General features: G+C 32.8%; 1 protein-coding gene across 3 annotated transcripts in view; it reads right to left on the bottom strand.

Moving 5' to 3' along the window:
- Positions 1-18,547, bottom strand: part of GRIK2 (glutamate ionotropic receptor kainate type subunit 2) — a 625,962-nt gene that overhangs the window by 112,105 nt on the left and 495,310 nt on the right. The window lies entirely within an intron of this gene.

Below are 18,547 nucleotides of genomic sequence, written 5' to 3' on the forward strand. Positions count from 1 at the left end.
AAAGCCACTCTTTTATAAACCAAATTAATGTGTGTCCCCTTTATGAAAGCATTAAAAAATCTTGCATTCAATCAAAGTTATTTGAATAATGTATCTGTCACTTCAGAAAGCCCAATTTTCTTCACAATAATCTGACATATTAAAATTCTGAAGATCAAACAAACCATTTTCATCTTTCTACTGCAATTTTTAGAATACCCTTGTTTTAATACCCTACCCTTGACAAACAAAGGAATGTTTTGTTTGGTTCTCTAAGTTAAACTGACACACTGAACAGAAAGGTTGATTGGATAGTAATTAAACATTCTGATCTGATTTGTTATGTCTGACTGAAGTAGAACTAGCTTTGGTTTTAGACATTTCATTTTTATTTAAATCCTTTATTACTTTTAAGCTTATGCAAATAGTTATATACATTTTTAAAAGTATTTCAAAGTATTAGAATGTTGGTCATCAATCTTTACCCAAGACTGTCTTTAAAAATATTACCATTTTCAATTAACTATCTAAACAATTCGCTGATCATCAGAAGCAATGTGATCTAGTGGTCAGATCACAGGCTCTGCAGCTGGACCATGCAGCTCCATGCCCTTGGACAAGTTATATAAACCCTGTTTTTAAACAATAAATATTTTAAAATGTGACTTTGCCTATAGTTATATATTCAGACTCCTATTTCGATTCCTTGATAATTAAACTGTTCTTTGCAGACTTTTGAGAGTATATTAGCTATAAACACAAAGCTGGTCTGTAAGAGCTGGAATTAGTTTTTGTACATCATAAATCCTAGAAACATAACTACAGATATTGAGAAGGTATAATTTGGCTGATCAAGATCACTCATTTTCACATAGAATTCCATGAGCCTTTGAGTTTTACACAGGTGCTTCAAGGGATTCCATGAAATGAGGGGAGGGAGATGTAGTGATAGGGGTTGGGGAGGTGGAAGTATAAATATTCAGGATTCTGCCCTCCTTTTCCATATATGTATGTATTTATACATGTAAATATAAAAATATACATTTCTTTTTTTTTACCTCTGAGAAGGTAGGAAAGGCAGGAAGGAATGAAGGAAAAAAGGAAGGAAGGGAGGAAGGAAGGAAGGAAAGAGGAAGGGAGGAAAGAAGGAATGGGAAAATGGAGGGAAATAAGGAGGAAGAATCTGGAAACACTGGCACTGCTTTCAAGAGACTAATATCTACTGCAGTGAGGGAGTCCTGTATAACTTAACTGAACAAAAGGAAAAAATGCATGGCAAACTAATACTGAAATTCAAATTATGTACACCTTTCACATTCTCCACCTTGTCTGCTTTTTCCTTAGAGAAGATTTCCAGTGTACCCAAAAGAGGCAGAACTAGCCAACAAACATGCTATCTAACTTGAATTTGCAATTGGCTCTTCAGTGACACTCTGAAAGCTTTTCTTCTGTCTCCATTTGATTCATTAACATCCTCCTAATCGTGGTAATGTGAGTTACTGCCATCCCGCACTCACCCCACACACATACTGCACTGGCCCTGCACTGCTTTGCCCTTTGTCTGTTTTATCTCCCTCACTTTTAAGTCAACACAGCTCTGATTCTAGTTTCATTCTCTGGTTTTTTCTAAACGGAATCACCTCTCCCCTCTAAGATTAACTGCTATGTTAACTCTACCCTTTCTATTTCCAACAGATCTTGCTTCAGTATCTATCCCTTCCTTCCAATTCTTCAGATTTACCACTTTCAAAAATTCTATTGGTCTCCATGTTTTTTCTGCCCATAAAAAAATATTTCAGTCATTTCAAATCTATATATTTCACCCTAATCACTCTCTAGACCTTAAGAGAATTTCCAATGACCTGACAGTAGACTTTTTGATATTAATATGTCCAATACGAACTCAATCTTTCTTCCTAATGCTGCTCTTTTATTATCTTCTCCATCTCTGTCAATAGCATCACCCGCTGGCATTCCCTAACAACAACTGCAAAGGTCCTGCCCCTAGTCCTTGGTTCACTTATCCTGAACATTTTAGAGTCAACTTCAGTTCTTTAAATTCCTTTTCTCCACAACACTGACCTCCAAATCAGTTGTCAATTTATATCAGTTTACCTACAGAAAAACTCTTTCATTTCCTCCCCTCCTTCCCTGTTTATTTCCATTGGCATTAATGCCAGTTCAGGTTGTCATATCCTGTAGCAGTAGTCTCCCAGCTGGTCTTTCCACTTTTTATTCCAAATTTATAAGCTCCAAATACTGCTTCTCAGTTTATTTTCATGTAGAATAATTTCCAAAATGATACAACTCTATTAAAAACAAATCTTCAATAATGTTTACAGGCTACATACAAACTTTTAAGCATGGGATTTGAGATCCTCTGCGTTGTGCTCCAAAATACCATTCCAGTATTATGTTCCACTGCTTTTTCTCCTACTCACCAGGCTCTGGCCACTTTTCCCCAAAATCCTATATTGATTCTTATGCATTTCTTTGCTCATCTTGTCCTTTAACCTGTAATTCCCTACTCTCTGCTCCTCTCCACTATTCAAATCCTACACCCACCCTTCAATTCCAACTGAATTCCAATGCTACCATCTAGTTGTAGTTTTCCTGATCTTTTCTTGGAGTAAATATCTAAGGTAGAGACCAGTCACTAACCCTCAGTATTCATTGTCTTGCCTGAGTTTTACTAGGAACATTGCTGCCCAGCTAATAAAACTATACTTTCCTTCTTCCCTTGAATGCAACTAAATTTGAACCTCTGCAATATGAACAGAAGTGATGTGTACAACTTCTGAGAATTCTCTTTAAGGATATTTGCCCTCTCTTTTCCTTCTCCATCTTTTAGGAAATGGTGATGACTACAGACTCTTAGAAGCCCCATGTTGAGGATGACAGAGGTGCCCCACCATCCTTGGACTGCACTCCTGTAGACTGTGGAGTAAGGGGAATAAATGCTTTCTGATTCAAGGCACTGTATTTTTAGCTGTGTTTTTAGAGAAGCTTAACCAGTCAGTACTTGAATGACTCAGGTGCCCCTCTCTTTTTTACATATCTATAGCACTAAGAGCTTCAGGTCATACCTATGATAGCCCGGCTCCCTCATTATAAATTAATGCACCTATCTTCCCTCTTCTATTAATTGTAAATGAGTACATGCAAATACAGTTTCTGATTTATCATGTGTCTCCTACAAATATTCTAGCATGAGGCTTTAAACCTAGTGGGCATCTAAAACATATTTGAGTTATTCTGATGCTCTTTTTGCCTCTCCTCTCGCTCTTTTTCAATTTCTGGCCAAGCGTCTAAAATGATAACCCTCCTATTTCTCTACACCTAATACCTTCCTTAACCCTAAGCTTCCATCTCTGTAAAAGTCTTTTTGAATCCATTGTCTTTTTTCCTTAAGACTATCACTTAACCATTTTCTAGCTTCTACTAAAAGTCTTACTGAACACCAGCCCTTTGATAGCTTCTCTTTTAACTTCTGTGATATGTGCTCCTGATTATTTGCTCTCTGCCCCACTAACAGGAGATCCCTTTTGGCTAAATCTTGGCTCTCAGATCTTTCCTCCCTCTTTAATGACCTAACACACTCATGGCTTTAACTCCTCTGCTGATCATTAGAAAACCCTCTGAATTTATAGCCATATTTTCACTCAAAGTATTTCCGTTCACCTTTGTATATTCCTACGGAGGCAGCTCACCATTACCTCATACATAAAATTATTAAAACTAAACCCAACAACTTCTTCCATACTAGCTCTCCTTAACACTTTTTTCCATTCTAAAATGATATAGCACTCCTCTGAGTTCTTGAGACTTAAATCTTCTTTTAATCTCCTTCCTTAAATACAAACAAATGTGATATGCCTAAGCCATATCAAATTTTGTTTTGTAATGCCTCTTTGTTTTATCCCATCCATGCACTTTCATTTCAGTTCTGAATTGTGGATTTTAGAACTCAATTCTTACTTGCTTCCCGTTTTCTCTATTTTGCTTTGCAAACTATCTTCACAGTAAGTTCTGTACCATGAACGTGCCTTCTCTAGAACCGATCAATTCTATTAGCTACTGAATCAGGTTTAACATTCTATGCCTCTGAATTTCAATGTTCTATATAATATGACTCAATGTTTTTAACCTTATTCAAACTATTCTGTAGACCGGCCAATTGTCTCACTCTGTGTTTATGCTGTTCTTACTAAGTGAAAAATCCTTTTCCTTTCAGTTGGTTCCCCCACCTCATGTTTATTCTACTCCTTTCCGAAATTCCATAGTGCTTACTTTCCTCCCAAAACTTACCTTTTTCAAATCTCTGTATATTACCTATTGCCTTGTGCTCCACTATTGGCATTTCATATACTAATTTTGTATTCTCAAAATTTTATCATGCCCTTTAGATAGGCTTTTTATCTTTATAATTATCATTATTAATATATTTGTATGACTTTAGTGCCTAAAAATTACGTTAACAGAATGACTACAGGTATGAGGACTATAATACTTGAGTTACAGCCACACGTATATTTTGTACTTGGTGACATACTGCTAAATCTCTGAGCTGAAGGTTTATTTCTAAAGAAGAAGAAGAAAAAAACTAAGCATGAGAGACAATATACGCAAAGCATTTTGCAAACTATGCAGCGCTATACAAATGTTAGCTAAAAGCACATAATCTAAAGATTTCTTACTCTAGAGACATGTTCAACTGCTCACTACACTTAAAGGATATAATTTAATGATACGTTTAAATGACATACTTGGTCAGAATAGGTAATCCGGCGAGGTTAGTCAATATGGGTTAGCAGGTAGCCACTAGTGTGTTTGGCACTTACTTGAGAAGCAGAACATGGAAGTGGATGTTATAACTATCCCCAGCACAAAAGCAAATAGCCAGAAATGAGAGGATATTTCTAGAAATTAGATCTAAATGGACTGAAATTTACAAGGGTCACTCTATTTCTAGGAGATGAAGGGACTATTAGTTTAATTCAGGAATGCCCTAAGGAGAGCTAGCTATAAGAGCTCTCATACTTGTGCAGAAAGCAGATTAAAATCCAGGAAAGAAAGGGATGAAGCATGCATATTCTTTTGAAATTATGCTGTTTTGAAGACATCTCTGGTGGGAGCAGAGAAAATGTGGGAACTTCTAAAGTCTCTGAAAAGCAGAGTTGCCTTCTACTAAAAGAAGAGTTTAAAACAAGGCACCAAAGAACCAATTGAGTTACCCCAGATAAGACAAATTAAATAAAAACTATTAGAAATGAAATATAGAATTAATAACAATAATATCCTTTGCGTCATACTTGCCAATTATAAAAGCAAATGTAGCTATATTATCTCATTTTGAACTGCAACAAATGACCGGAGAGAAGAACAATATTATTATTATCAAAATCTGAGATTTAGATAGATCAGGGATCTGCCCAAGATCACACAGAAGGCTAGAGAAAGATGTGCAAGCAAGTCCCTTCTAACTCATTTTGCAGTGTTCAATCGTTATCATACCCCATAAAAAAAGGAGAAGGGAATTCCTATGTTCTAATTCAGTTCCCTGTGACAGAAGAATATTATTTGTAGTTTCTCTACCCTCAAGTCAATGAGGAATTGCTTGATTTTCACTAGGGATAGAAAAAGACTTTGTTTCATCACTTTTTAGCACACTTATATCTTGTACTCTGTAAAGTCAATTCTTGCACATTGAGAGCATTCAAAAAGTAAGATTTGGTTAATGCCTTGATGTCACTGGAATACAAAAAATATTCCCAAATTTTTCAGCAAAAGATCACATTTTGATTAAAAAATGCATTAAATACCATCTGATTTCTATTCAGAAATATTGCAGAATGAGTGTCAGTTTTTAAATTTAACCACCATACCAAGCCTGATAATATAAATATTATAAATGTTAAAATTCAATAATATATGCATAGATATGAAATCCTTAAGGGATGTTCAAATTCACCTGAAGTTTAAACTATTTTTACAATATTATCTTTGCTCTGTATTTTGCCATCACCACCTGAATTCTAACTATTTTGCACATGGAATATAATATTGCTTCTCTAACACTGTCAGGAAAAGTTATCTCTTTGAATCCATGAAGAAATGCTAAAAGCAAGAGCCTCAGCAATTTTTGTGAACCATCACAGTATCTTTGAGATGAAATAAATCAAGTTAAAGGAATTTAATTCAACATATTGGATGATGAAAAAAAACTTTCTAGGGTAGACTGCTTATTATTTTTCAAAATTATTTATTTTTAATTAACTTTGATTTCAGAAAATTGTCAAAAAGTAACTTTAAAATATTTTTATGTGCCTATTAGAAACCATGATCAAAGATAATGCCATACAACCTTGGGAAATGCACCGTGTCAAAGATGGTACTGTCAGGTTCTCTTCCTAACACCTGTACAAAACACAGGGGTTCCCGACAAGAAACTTCTGTAGAAATGCCCTTGTCATCCTAAAGTGTAACCTGTCTGGTTATCTTTTATTGTTCTGAAAGTCTAATAAGTGGAGACAGTTTCCTCAAGTACTAAAAGCTTTACTCCATAGCAAACAAAACAGTGGTGTCTTAGCAGCAGGCTTCACCAACAATCAAAACCGATTCTGAGCAACTGCTTCATCTACTTATATTCGGCTAGTATCGTTTTACCTTTAGGTTTTTTGTTTGTTTGATTGTTTTTTTACTTTCTGAATCTTTACTACCAAACAGACCACTTTCAGTGCATAATTTATTCTAAATACTATCCTTAGCCAGAAAATTTGTTTTGTGATCATTCCAAATAAACAGTTTATATAACCTAAGTAACACTTTCTTTTCAGAAATAAGGATGATTGATATTCTGTAGCAGTTGATACTATACATTTTATGTTGATAGTTATCAATAACATATATCCTGAAATAGTTCCTATTGGTCAGTAAATTAAATTTAAAATTTGTTTTACTTAAAAAAGTGATTGTGTGTGCTTTAGAATATGAGTTATACAAGCTCATACTGGAATTTTTTTTTTCACACACACACTGTATTTTATTTTTACAAGAGATAAATAAACTGACACCAAGCATTGTAAATGGATGACCACAACAAAAGAAACAATGATTGCAATTACCAAACACGAAACACACTCATACTATGTCATAATATTGACATTCAGTCCAGTAATCCGCCACTGTAACAGCTCCTTTACTTTGCAGTGAAAATTGATTTGTATATTTTTTGCCTGAGTCCTTGTGAGATTTTTTTTTTTTAAATCAAACAGAAAGTCACAAAAATTATAATCATCCTCATCGGTTCACTCAGTCCCATGTAATTAACTTTTTTTTCATCTTGATCTTTTGTTAGCACCTTTATGAATTCATCAGTTTCCATTAGAGTTCTGAAAATGCTTATTCATTCAGTTCAGTAGTATAGTCAGTTACCAGAAACCTGTACTTGTCAGTCTTTTCCATGAATTCCTTGAAGATGAAACCCTTTTATGGGAACATTTTTGCAAAAAATGTTTTTTTTAATTGAGCATACATTAAGTACTTCAAGAATTGGTTTCTAAGGAAAAGACTTCCATAGCTATAATTAGTTTTAGTTATCTTCCAAATCATTAATGAGCAGGATATTAGTTAGGGCTGTATTGTGTTTTCTATGCTCAGATGTAAAAGGTTTCATAATGCAAAATGATGTGGTGAGGTTTTGAAATTGGATGGAATTAAACTATGGTTAAGAAAGAAATGAAAGGAACAAAACATTTGCAAATCATTATTATATAAACTAGGAAATAATATGAGTGTGCAACTCAGAAAGATGATTTTTAACAAAATAAACACAATTGAACATAAATATATTTAGTTCAATTAAATATAGCTCAAGGATTAAGAATTACCTGTCGTTCATACACTCATGATCCTCTGTGCAGTCATTATTATCCGTATAACTGTAAAACTAGCCCTGTGCTCTTTTATCGGTATAGTCCTTTGCTGACTTTGAATTAACTTGAACATCTATGTATCTGAATCTCACTTAAATCTCATCAGCTCTCCATCCTGTATTTCCAGCTGCCTACGAGAGAGTTCCACCTGGATGTATAGCCATACCTCAAACTCAGCACAACTAAAATCAAATTGGCCATCCTCCCCATACCAGACCAACCCAATGTCTATAGTCAACCAATTTTGCAAATAATCTAGGCATTTTCCAAAGATTGAGATGAGAATTCTTGAAGTCACCTGTCTTTTCTTCAGCGTCTGTATTCAGTATATCGCCAAGGTTTATTGTATTTTTCTTCAAAATAATTCTTGAATTTGCCCTTTCATTCCCATTTTGCAATCTCCTTATTACTATAATTTTAGCTTAGGCTTTTTTTACCTCTAATCCAACAAGTCTTCCTGTCTTTTGATTCTCCCAACACTATCTCTCTTGTCCATCCTACATATGACTACCAAGCAAATCTTCCTGGACTTTAATACTGTTAATTCTTTCATCAAAAACCTACAAGAAATCAATATTGCTTTCCAATCAACTCCAACTTTTTCTGCTCAATTTTCAAAGCTTTAGAAAGCTGAGTCATCTCACCATGTTTCCTGCTATACCCCAACAAAAATCTATTCAAATAAACCAATGAATATCTCATACATGGCATTCATATTAACATCTCCACATTTTTGTTAATGCTTTTCCTTACAGCTGAAATATTCCATTACAGTCCAGTAATTAGTATCCTACTTATATTTTAAAGCATAATTTACTTATTCGACAATAAGCCCTTTCACAGGAGAATATACACCATATTTATTTTAATCTCCTCCACCTGAAATGCTGTCTCCATTTTCCTCTACTTAATATAGTTTCCCTCATCTTTTAAAGTCTAATTCACTTATCTGGATAATATGCTCTTTAAAAGAAGGGAGCATATCATTTTAATTTTATATCTCCTAAAGCATTAGAATGATACTGGAAATAGAATAAGTGTTCAATAATAGTATTGTTTTATTGAGTGAGTGTGTGTGTGTGTGTGTGTGTGCATTCATGTATATATGTAATCCTTTAGCACTTTGTTCAGTGTTACTTATGATGTGTGATTATCACCACTTTAAATTAGTCAGATTCTGAAGGATAAGGACTTCCATTGGGTTAGATTCAAGATGAAATAGAAGGTCAATGTAAAAACTTTAATTATCTAAAAATATTTAAAAATTAAAATGTTTAAACAAACAAATCTGTTGCAAATAATGATCACCTTTAAGTTTAAAGGATGTCTAGGTTAATCTTTAATTCAATATTTCCTAAAATAATACACTAAGTCAGCAGCAGATAAACTAAAGCTACCCAGATCGCTTTTATTACATTTACAGGAAGAGATACATTTTTTCCCAAATTCTTTAAAACTTTAAAGAAAATTTTATGTATATTTATAGGTCTTTCCCTCATTCAATACAGCAGGTGCTTCTCTACTTCACATTACATTAAACTAGTAACTGAAATATTTATAAGATACTGCAACAGGGTGCAAAACTTTATGTATATTAACTCCTCAGAGAATCAGAAGTCATTATTCAACATCATCTCTGCAACTCTAGAAGTATGCTATAGATGATTTAAACAAAGTTTAAGAAAATCTTAAAAGTTAACTTGTCACTTTGCATCTAATTTTATCATTTCAATTTTATTATTCACAAATATTTTGCCCATCAAATATGGACAAATCCATGAAGGCTTTAAATTTAAAATATATTTCATATACATAACAATATATGTGTATAGACACTGTTGAACAAATAGAGAGATTAAGAAATAATTCTCAAGAAATGTTTTCCATTAGCATTCTTATCTGTAACCATCTCTGTCTCTTATCTTTCATCCTCAATTTCTTAATCTGTAGAGTGAGGAGGCTGCCCCTGGTCATCACTATAGCTTCTTTCAATATTAATAATCCTGAATTTCATTATTCTTTCAAATATTTGTCCATTACTTTACTGACTACCTATTTGTACCATATTTATATGAGTAATTATTCGAACAGGACAAATAGGACACGTTTTAAATATATAAGTAAATCCTTGTAAAACTTTATAAAATAATGCAATTAAAGCACATCTCTTTCAACATGCATATTTAAATTATGATTTAAAAACATAGCTGTATAAATTTGCCCTTGGTAAGAACTTTGAAAACTGTCATTCTCAGAGCATAATTTAATGCCGATTTGTCATTTACTACTTCCTATTGTATTCTAGAGGACTAGAAAACTAGTTTAGCTTGCAAAAATTTTTATTGTGACCAAAGTATAGTCATTTTCCTTTGTTTACTTAGTGCATATATGGATACAGAAATATCTGCAGATATCAATAGATATGGAGATACATATTTATGAAATAAACAGAACTACAATAATGAAAGGTTTTTTAATCAAATAAACACAGATCAAGACTCTACTGATGAAATATAATAATTAATTAGGCCTAAACATTTGACCAATATGTAAAGAGACAAATGGTTTTGGGGCTGTGGAAGGAGCCCACATTGGTAGGAACAGGGAGGTTGTCGTTAAAGCACTTTGCTGTAGCTCCAGCCTCCTGATTGGCATTAATAATTCCTTCTACCTTCCTCTCTACCTTCCTTGTATGTTCAGTACCCCCAGGCTGGCTCTGATTTTTCCAGATATAGTTTATCCTCTCCTTTCTAGCTCATGTCTTCCTTGCTTACTATATCCCTGTCAGAAGACAAAACAGCCTTCACATTGAAATGGTAGCAACAAGAAAGCAAGAACACAAATACAGTGATTGGCTGCTTCTCTGTAAGGGACCACTACACTTACATGTGAAGTAAATCCTCTAAAGGGCAAAACAATCATTAGCCACATAGTGTCTGTGTGTGTGTGTGTGTGTGTGTGTGTGTGTGTGTATGTGTGTGTGTGTGTGTGTGTGTTGTATGTCTGTAGTATTTTACTATGACTCTCTTTAGTTATGGTCATCCAATCATTTTGCTAGAATATCTACAGCATTCTTTTTTTTAAAATAAATTTATTTATTTTTGGCTGCGTTGGGTCTTTGTTGCTGCGCATGGGCTTTCTCTAGTTGTGGTGAGTGGGGGCTACTCTTCGTTGTGGTGCACAGGCTTCTCATTGCGGTGGCTTCTCTTGTTACAGAGCACGGGCTCTAGAGAGCAGGCTCAGTAGTTGTGCCACACTGGCTTAGTTGCTCTGAGGCATGTGAGATCTTCCCAGACCAGGGATTGAACCCCTGTCCCCTGCGGATTCTTAACCACTTAACCAGGCGGATTCTTAACCACTGCGCCACCAGGGAAGTCCCCTACAGCATTCTTTAGCCCACTACTCCATCTTATTTGTTTTAATTTCAAGATAAATGGTTAAATCTATTATTTAAAAGGAAAACCTGGGTAGTTACTGTAATTTTTACAAAATGAAAAAAAGGAATACATCAGAAAGTCATATGATTTCAATATACTACATACTCAAATATACAATATGATTACAGCTATGTGCCTTACTCATAAATACATGCTACATATTTATCACCAAAAAAAAACTCACAAAATTACAAACTGCTTAACTCGATTTTAGTTGATGACATTCCATCTTTATCTATTTAGCTTCTATCTATCTCTTAACACTTTAAGGCAGGAAGAATAAATTTTGTTTGTTACGTTTTCATTTAAGGCCAAAACAAACATTAGATTAGCTTGGATTTTGCACCTGGTTAAATTATTTTATGCTCTAATGCATGAATCACTAATATGTTTAGAGCTTTTACTTTCACTGTAAAACAGATTGCCTTTGATTCAATTAAAATTACTTTTCATAAATATGAATAAAAAATTCCTCATTTTAAAACAAAGATAGTTAAGAATTTAGGACTAGGAGTACGTAGCAACACTGACTCACAGCCACTGTGAGATTACCCGAACGCTACAAAAAATAGGGATACACTTAATAATGGATTTGTATGTACATGGTGGTTTAGAAAACTAATGATATAACTTGTTATATAGTTTGAATATCAAGAAGTAAAACAGCATTTGGCATATTTACTTAATGCCAGAAAAGAATTATTGCCTTAGATTATTTTATTAACATTGGAACAAGCTCTAAATATGATGATATTCTATTGTTTGGACACAGGTATTTTATAAATTTGACACATATTTAGAAGGTGGATCATCTTTCTAATTATTTTCACACACATAACATAAGGTGAACCTCATCATTAATAAATAGCTTTGGACTTCCCTGGTGGCGCAGTGGTTGAGAGTCCACCTGCCGATGCAGGGGACACGGGTTCGTGCCCCGGTCCGGGAAGATCCCACATGCCATGGAGCGGCTGGGCCCGTGAGCCATGGCCGCTGAGCCTGCGCGTCCGGAGCCTGTGCTCCGCAACAGGAGAGGCCACAACAGTGAAAGGCCCGCGTACCTCAAAATAAATAAAGAAATAAATAGCTTTGTACCAGTGTTTAAACATTTACCGGTAGCCCACCCCATCACTCAACCTACCTACTCAACAAAGCTTGCTTTCTGTTTTGGAAATTATAGTAAGCTAAACTGATTTGGAAGATCACATATGGGTTTCTACGATGAATATTTTTGTAATCTATTCAAAGTATGACCATGTAATTATTTTAATGATTTCTTAGAATCTGCACCAGTTGTAAACAGGAAGGACAAATTCAGATTACAGACATGTTTTTTGTTTGGTCAAAACCATGCCTTAAACATTTTCTTAAATTTGAAACTAAGATTGCCCGGCCTTGTTCCCTAAAATCATTTTCTTTCAACTGTACCATCAGAAAAAAACTACCTATGTCTATTTTTATTCTTAATATTTATTTTAGTTCTACTATATTTTATTATCTTTGCATCTTTATCAATGCAATGTTTGTTATTAGAAATGTTATAGAAAATACTACCCTATATAATTAGATGAATTTTATGTAAAGCAAATCTTTACTCTGTTACCACCTATCCTGTATGTGATATTTGACTTATTTTGTGGGCAAAGGAAGCAGCTTTAACTTCTCCAACAGTATGCTAGAATGAAAACCTGGGGCCAGGAAGACAAAATAGAGTACACTAGTTACCTTTAACTAAGAAAGCACGTATTTAAAGAACATTTTATATTGTAAAAGGTCCATAAACGATCCCAGAATTTCTGTTTTAGTCAATCAACCAATTACACTGAAAACCATGACAGATAAATTTATAGGGAAATTGTAAAGTAGCTTTTAAAAGTTATCTAACATTTATTCAGATTAACATAAAATACAGAAAAGGAGATGATTCAAAGACCTGCAGTTTTATGGCACAACAGTAGATTAGTAGACAGAAGTAGTAAACATTAATAGTAGATTAGCAACCATTTACTAAAATTTAAGTCAAGTTATGAATTCTCTATGACTTTAACCTACTAAATTATTTTCATTTATATTAGTTCCTTCTATGTTAGATACAAAATTTCAGAATACAGTTAATAAGTTTAAGCAAAACTTACAATATTTTCTAAATGTACTGTTGTTTCCACCAAAGAAATTTCCTAATCACTTGGATTTTTAAAATGCCATAAGAATTATACTGGTCAAGATTCCTGAAATTACCATTTATTCACAATATTTCAACTTATTTATAATGCTTTTGAGTGCAAAGAGTGACTTTAGACTAACATATACAAAATACTTATGTATTAGATTATAATCACATCTTTCTTTTGTTTTTGATATAGAAAAATATACCACTGATAACTGTTTCTTTATTCTCTGAAAAATATTAAATTTTAAATAATTTTGTTTAATGCTCAAATTCTACAACTGCATATAATAAATGAGTTTTGTAGAATACATGTTTTAAAACTTATTATATCAGAGCTTATATACTTTATAAACTTTATATTGGATTGATATGAGCTATGTGTTCTCAAAATTCTATTTCTATTTTAATCAGTATTTTTTCTATCACTGCTTCTTATATTGTATTTATATAATTAAGAGTTGTTTTATCATGCAATTAAGAATTGTTTTTAACTTCTGGTCAGTGATACTGTGTGTATATATATACACACACATGCATATATGTATGTATATGAGTAAAACATATTTTATATATTTCCAAAAGATGCATTTTTCTCCTGCATTTTTATTCATTTAAATATATTTATTTATCCTAAGCCAATAAAATAGGAAATATGCTCATGAAAGAAGGCCAAGCAGTCCATCTGTGTCTGTTCATTTATCTGAGCTATCAGTTCTTTAATTTCTCAAAATATTTTGTATCTCAAGCTCGACTATCTGTTTCGTCAAATAGACGGTTCCAACTTCTTCTAGCAGTAAATACCTTTTTTTTCTAAATCCCAAGTGAACTTGTTTTAAATAAAAAACTATCTTCCTCCCTCAGCATCCAAAAGTTCTCCATTCACTCTGAAATCATCTTAGTATATGGTTTTTCATTTAATCAAACTTGAAAAATAAAAGTTCTACCTTTTTATTTCTGAAATAGTTTAAGTATAGTCACTGGCAGGTAATCTCAAATAAATATATATTAGAAATTATGAATGGGAAATACATAAGGAAATATATTATTCATATTGTGATTTATATGGCTCATACTTATTGATAAATTGATAGATGTAGAAAGAGACAGAGAAGTTTGATAGATCAAGGTGGAAATAACTTTCAGACAATGAAAAGATCATTGAACAACAAAAAATCACGGTGTATTATTTAGAACCTAGTCTGAATTTATATAATTTCAGTCTTGTTATAAACTATGACCATAGACTTAATATTAGGATACACACCATCTTATGATGATAAAGTAAATAAACGACATATTTTCATTGATTCTAAAAAACAAATGAACAACACCTGGTCTAAATCTGAGAAAGTGTAGCTGACATTTATGAAGCTTTTATCTAACAGCATATTTTATTTGAAATCGGCTAAGACCTAATATTTTCCATTAACTGTAAATGAGAGTATGTACGAGGAGCTAGAAGACTGCAAAAAAAAGAGTAAATGAGTAAATGTCTTGCAGGATGGACCATATAATCCTTTATAATTGCATTCATTTTAAGATGAGCCATTCAAAATTGCTACCTGTCCAACCTGCATAAGATGAGCAAACTAGAAGCATGTAGATAAATATTGCTCGTTGTGCCTAGGCAGGCCATTTTAATATCACTATAGCTGAGTTTTAGATACTCTAGGCTCACATGTCAGCTGAATTCACTACTTATTTTCTAGTTTTTTGCACTTATGGTACTTGTATTCCATATAGAAATAGAACATTAATAATTATCATTTGATGTTGTCTAATATGTAAATGAGATTTAAAATACAGTGACCATTCAGCCCTGTTTATAGAGTGTGGGTCATAAGCTAGACAAATAAAATTCTGAAAAGATTATGCCCTCATAAAAAGATGTAGTAGCTTCAAAATTATGTCGCAAATTAAAATCTACATAATTCATCTACCTAGAGAGAGCTGATCATTTATATACAAATAGATAATTAATTTCATCCTTGCAATAAATCCAAATAAATTATCAACTATTTTGTAAAACACTTCCTCCTCTAACACATAGAGTAATACTAATAAAACTGGAATTTATTTAAGCCACATGTTTGCACTCAAATCATAATTTCCCAGAATATAAAACAGAGTTTGCTTGTTAAATTTATCATTATTCCAAAATAAGGTTTTTTTCCAATTATTTTTTAACTTTTAATGCATGTAGGGAAGTGTTTTCCAAAATATTCAATGAGTGTCTTTCTGATAATTTAATAGCAAAACTTGATTTTCTAACCAAGTTCACAAATAATGAGTTGTCCCAACACCAGATTTTTAAATGGAAGGAATTTGTTTTTAATTACATAATAAAACTTAAAATTTTCACATTCATTATTTTACTTTTACAAAGCAGTATATTAAAAATGGAAGGAATTATAAAAATAATTTTTAAAACTTTAAATATTAATACAAGTAATATTGTCATAAACTGCCATTTAATAGATGTGATGGAAACTTTTTTCATATCAGCAAAATGAGTGCTGACAGTAATTCCTTGAGGAATCAGGAGCATGAATGCTCAGTCTGGTATAGGTTATTTCATTAATCTACATAGAATGTGTATGATAAAAACAAAAAATTTAAATGAACTTACACACTAAAGCAATGCTTTGCACCTTTGATTCAGCAAATTAATTGACTGCTATTAATGGAGAACATGTAATAAGAGACAAGGTAAGATTAAAAGAATAAAAATGTCCATGGCCAAAAATGTTTGGAAATTGAGTTAAGGTAACATGATCTGATTTTTTTTTATTGCAAGTCTTTTCAGAGCCTTTAATTTGTTAATAATTAATCTCTAAGAGGAGGATCTAGTGCATAGTTGTCCTGACCTTATTTGATCATAGAACTCGCTTGGGTTCATTTTTTTCCCTCTAGAAGCAGCTTATCATCTAATATTTTGTATTATACCTTATAATACGGTATAATTCATTTATATAGTGTGTATGAAGCCTACACATTTTCATTAAGCTCCAACTTCTTCATTGCTTTAGAAAAGTTGGGGAAAGCATTGATGTGGTATAATATTCCACATCAAGAATAAACCAGAGTTATTTTCTACAGGATTGAAAATTTATATTTTTATAGCATCATTTAAGATATTAGGGTAACAATTCATGCTTCTTACACAAAGCTAATTTTGTAAATTCTTGTCTCAAGAATATAGGCCAGGACCAGAAAGAAAATACAGACCTCTAAAATGTGAAATATTTACACTTACTTTTCATACATTTTAAAACAAGCTTCGTTAACTTGTTTTAAAGAAAACGCCAGTTTAAAATAATAAAACGGAAGGAAGTAGTCAGGTTGCTTAGAGGCAGACACCCTGATAACAGATGAGAAAGAGAAAGAAAACGTCAGAATTTGAAACTTGAAATAAGAAATCTGAGAGAATTTCATGTGTGACCAAATGATGCTTCACAATTTAATAATACCTGTGGCAGACACAGTCAATTACATAGCCAATAACATCTTTCTTACTTACAAAAGAACCGAGGTGGCAGTATACCCAGATAAAAGAAATTCACATATGCAGGTTCTTTTGCAGGCAGGAATATCCAGCTAAAATAATTCTAGCCAATAAAATGTAGACAGAGGAATCATTTCCTTTCTGAATTAAAAGGCAATGTCTTTTGTCTTTTGCCTTTTTTTCCCTACTGTCTTCCTGCCTGGGACACAAATATGATGCCTGATGTTGCCGTGACCATCTTGCAATCATGAGAATGAAAGCTTCAGTCTAAAAATAGTGTAGCACAGAGATAGAAGGTACCAAGTTCCTTACCACCTTCAGCAGCTGTTTCAAACTTGCCCAGCTTAAGGCTCCATTAGAACAATAATCCCCCTATTTATTTTCATAACTGTTTCATCAGATTTCCTATTAACCACACTATTCCTATTAACCAAGCTATTCCTATTAACACAGGTTTGAACCTATTACTAAACTTTCAGAGGACATTATTGACATTTATAATATTGTTACTGAATAATCTTAGAAAATTTATCCTTTTAGAATTTTTGATTAAAAATTATAAGCAAGGAAGACCATTTCATGATTAAACATTTTCCATGTAAAGAGTTAAAGTTTCCTAATATGATGAAAAAATCACAATAATTCAGAAAACATCAGCATTCACAATAATATTCCATGAGATTGTCATATAGCTAATGTTTTCCTCAGTGTATTTTCTCTTTTTAGTTATTTTAATATGCAGTTGACTTCAAGAAATTATGCAAATTGTTTAGATATCAAATTATTTTCATCAGTGAAAGGATCAATTGGTATTGACTTTAAGTTTAGAATTACTGCAAAGGTTCTAATTGTATTAATAAAAACCCAACCCTTAACTTTTCCTTTTACAGCTTTATAACCTTGTTGTTATCGTCCATATATCTTTGTGATGCATCTTGCGTATCTGTATAAGCACATTCCACCTGGACAACCTGCTATTCACTTTTATGACCTATACTTTTCCCATCATTTGAACATGGTATATACTAGCAGTATGCTGGAGCCAACTCACAATGGCTTGTGAGAGCCAATTTTACACCTATTTCCCAACTCCATGCTCAGTGAGACTCCACTGGTAGCTTGATATTAGCCATAGTGATAGTATTTAATACCATGAAAACTGGCAATTACCACAAATAAAAGCCTCTCTCATTGTCATAGTCAGTTATCAAACAATTACTATCACACCACTGAACAATACACATCATTCATGTTAAAATTTTATGCCTTACATTGTTCATTAATTAACCGTGGCACTGTTTAATTGGTAGCTTTAATGCCAGAAAGTCACCAGATTTACATAGAGTGAAGCACAAGGATTATCTGTACGTGAATGCTACAATAATATGCTATTGAACATATTATTTAGTAGATCCAAATGGATTGGGAGGGCTTAATGAGATGGTAACAATGATCAGTTCCAGTGATTTGTAATTTATTCATGACAAATTTAAATTGTGATCAATTTTTATTTAAAAATAGA

Source organism: Phocoena phocoena, chromosome 12 (genome assembly GCF_963924675.1).
Source record: "Phocoena phocoena chromosome 12, mPhoPho1.1, whole genome shotgun sequence".
NCBI classification, from domain to species: Eukaryota; Metazoa; Chordata; class Mammalia; order Artiodactyla; family Phocoenidae; genus Phocoena; species Phocoena phocoena.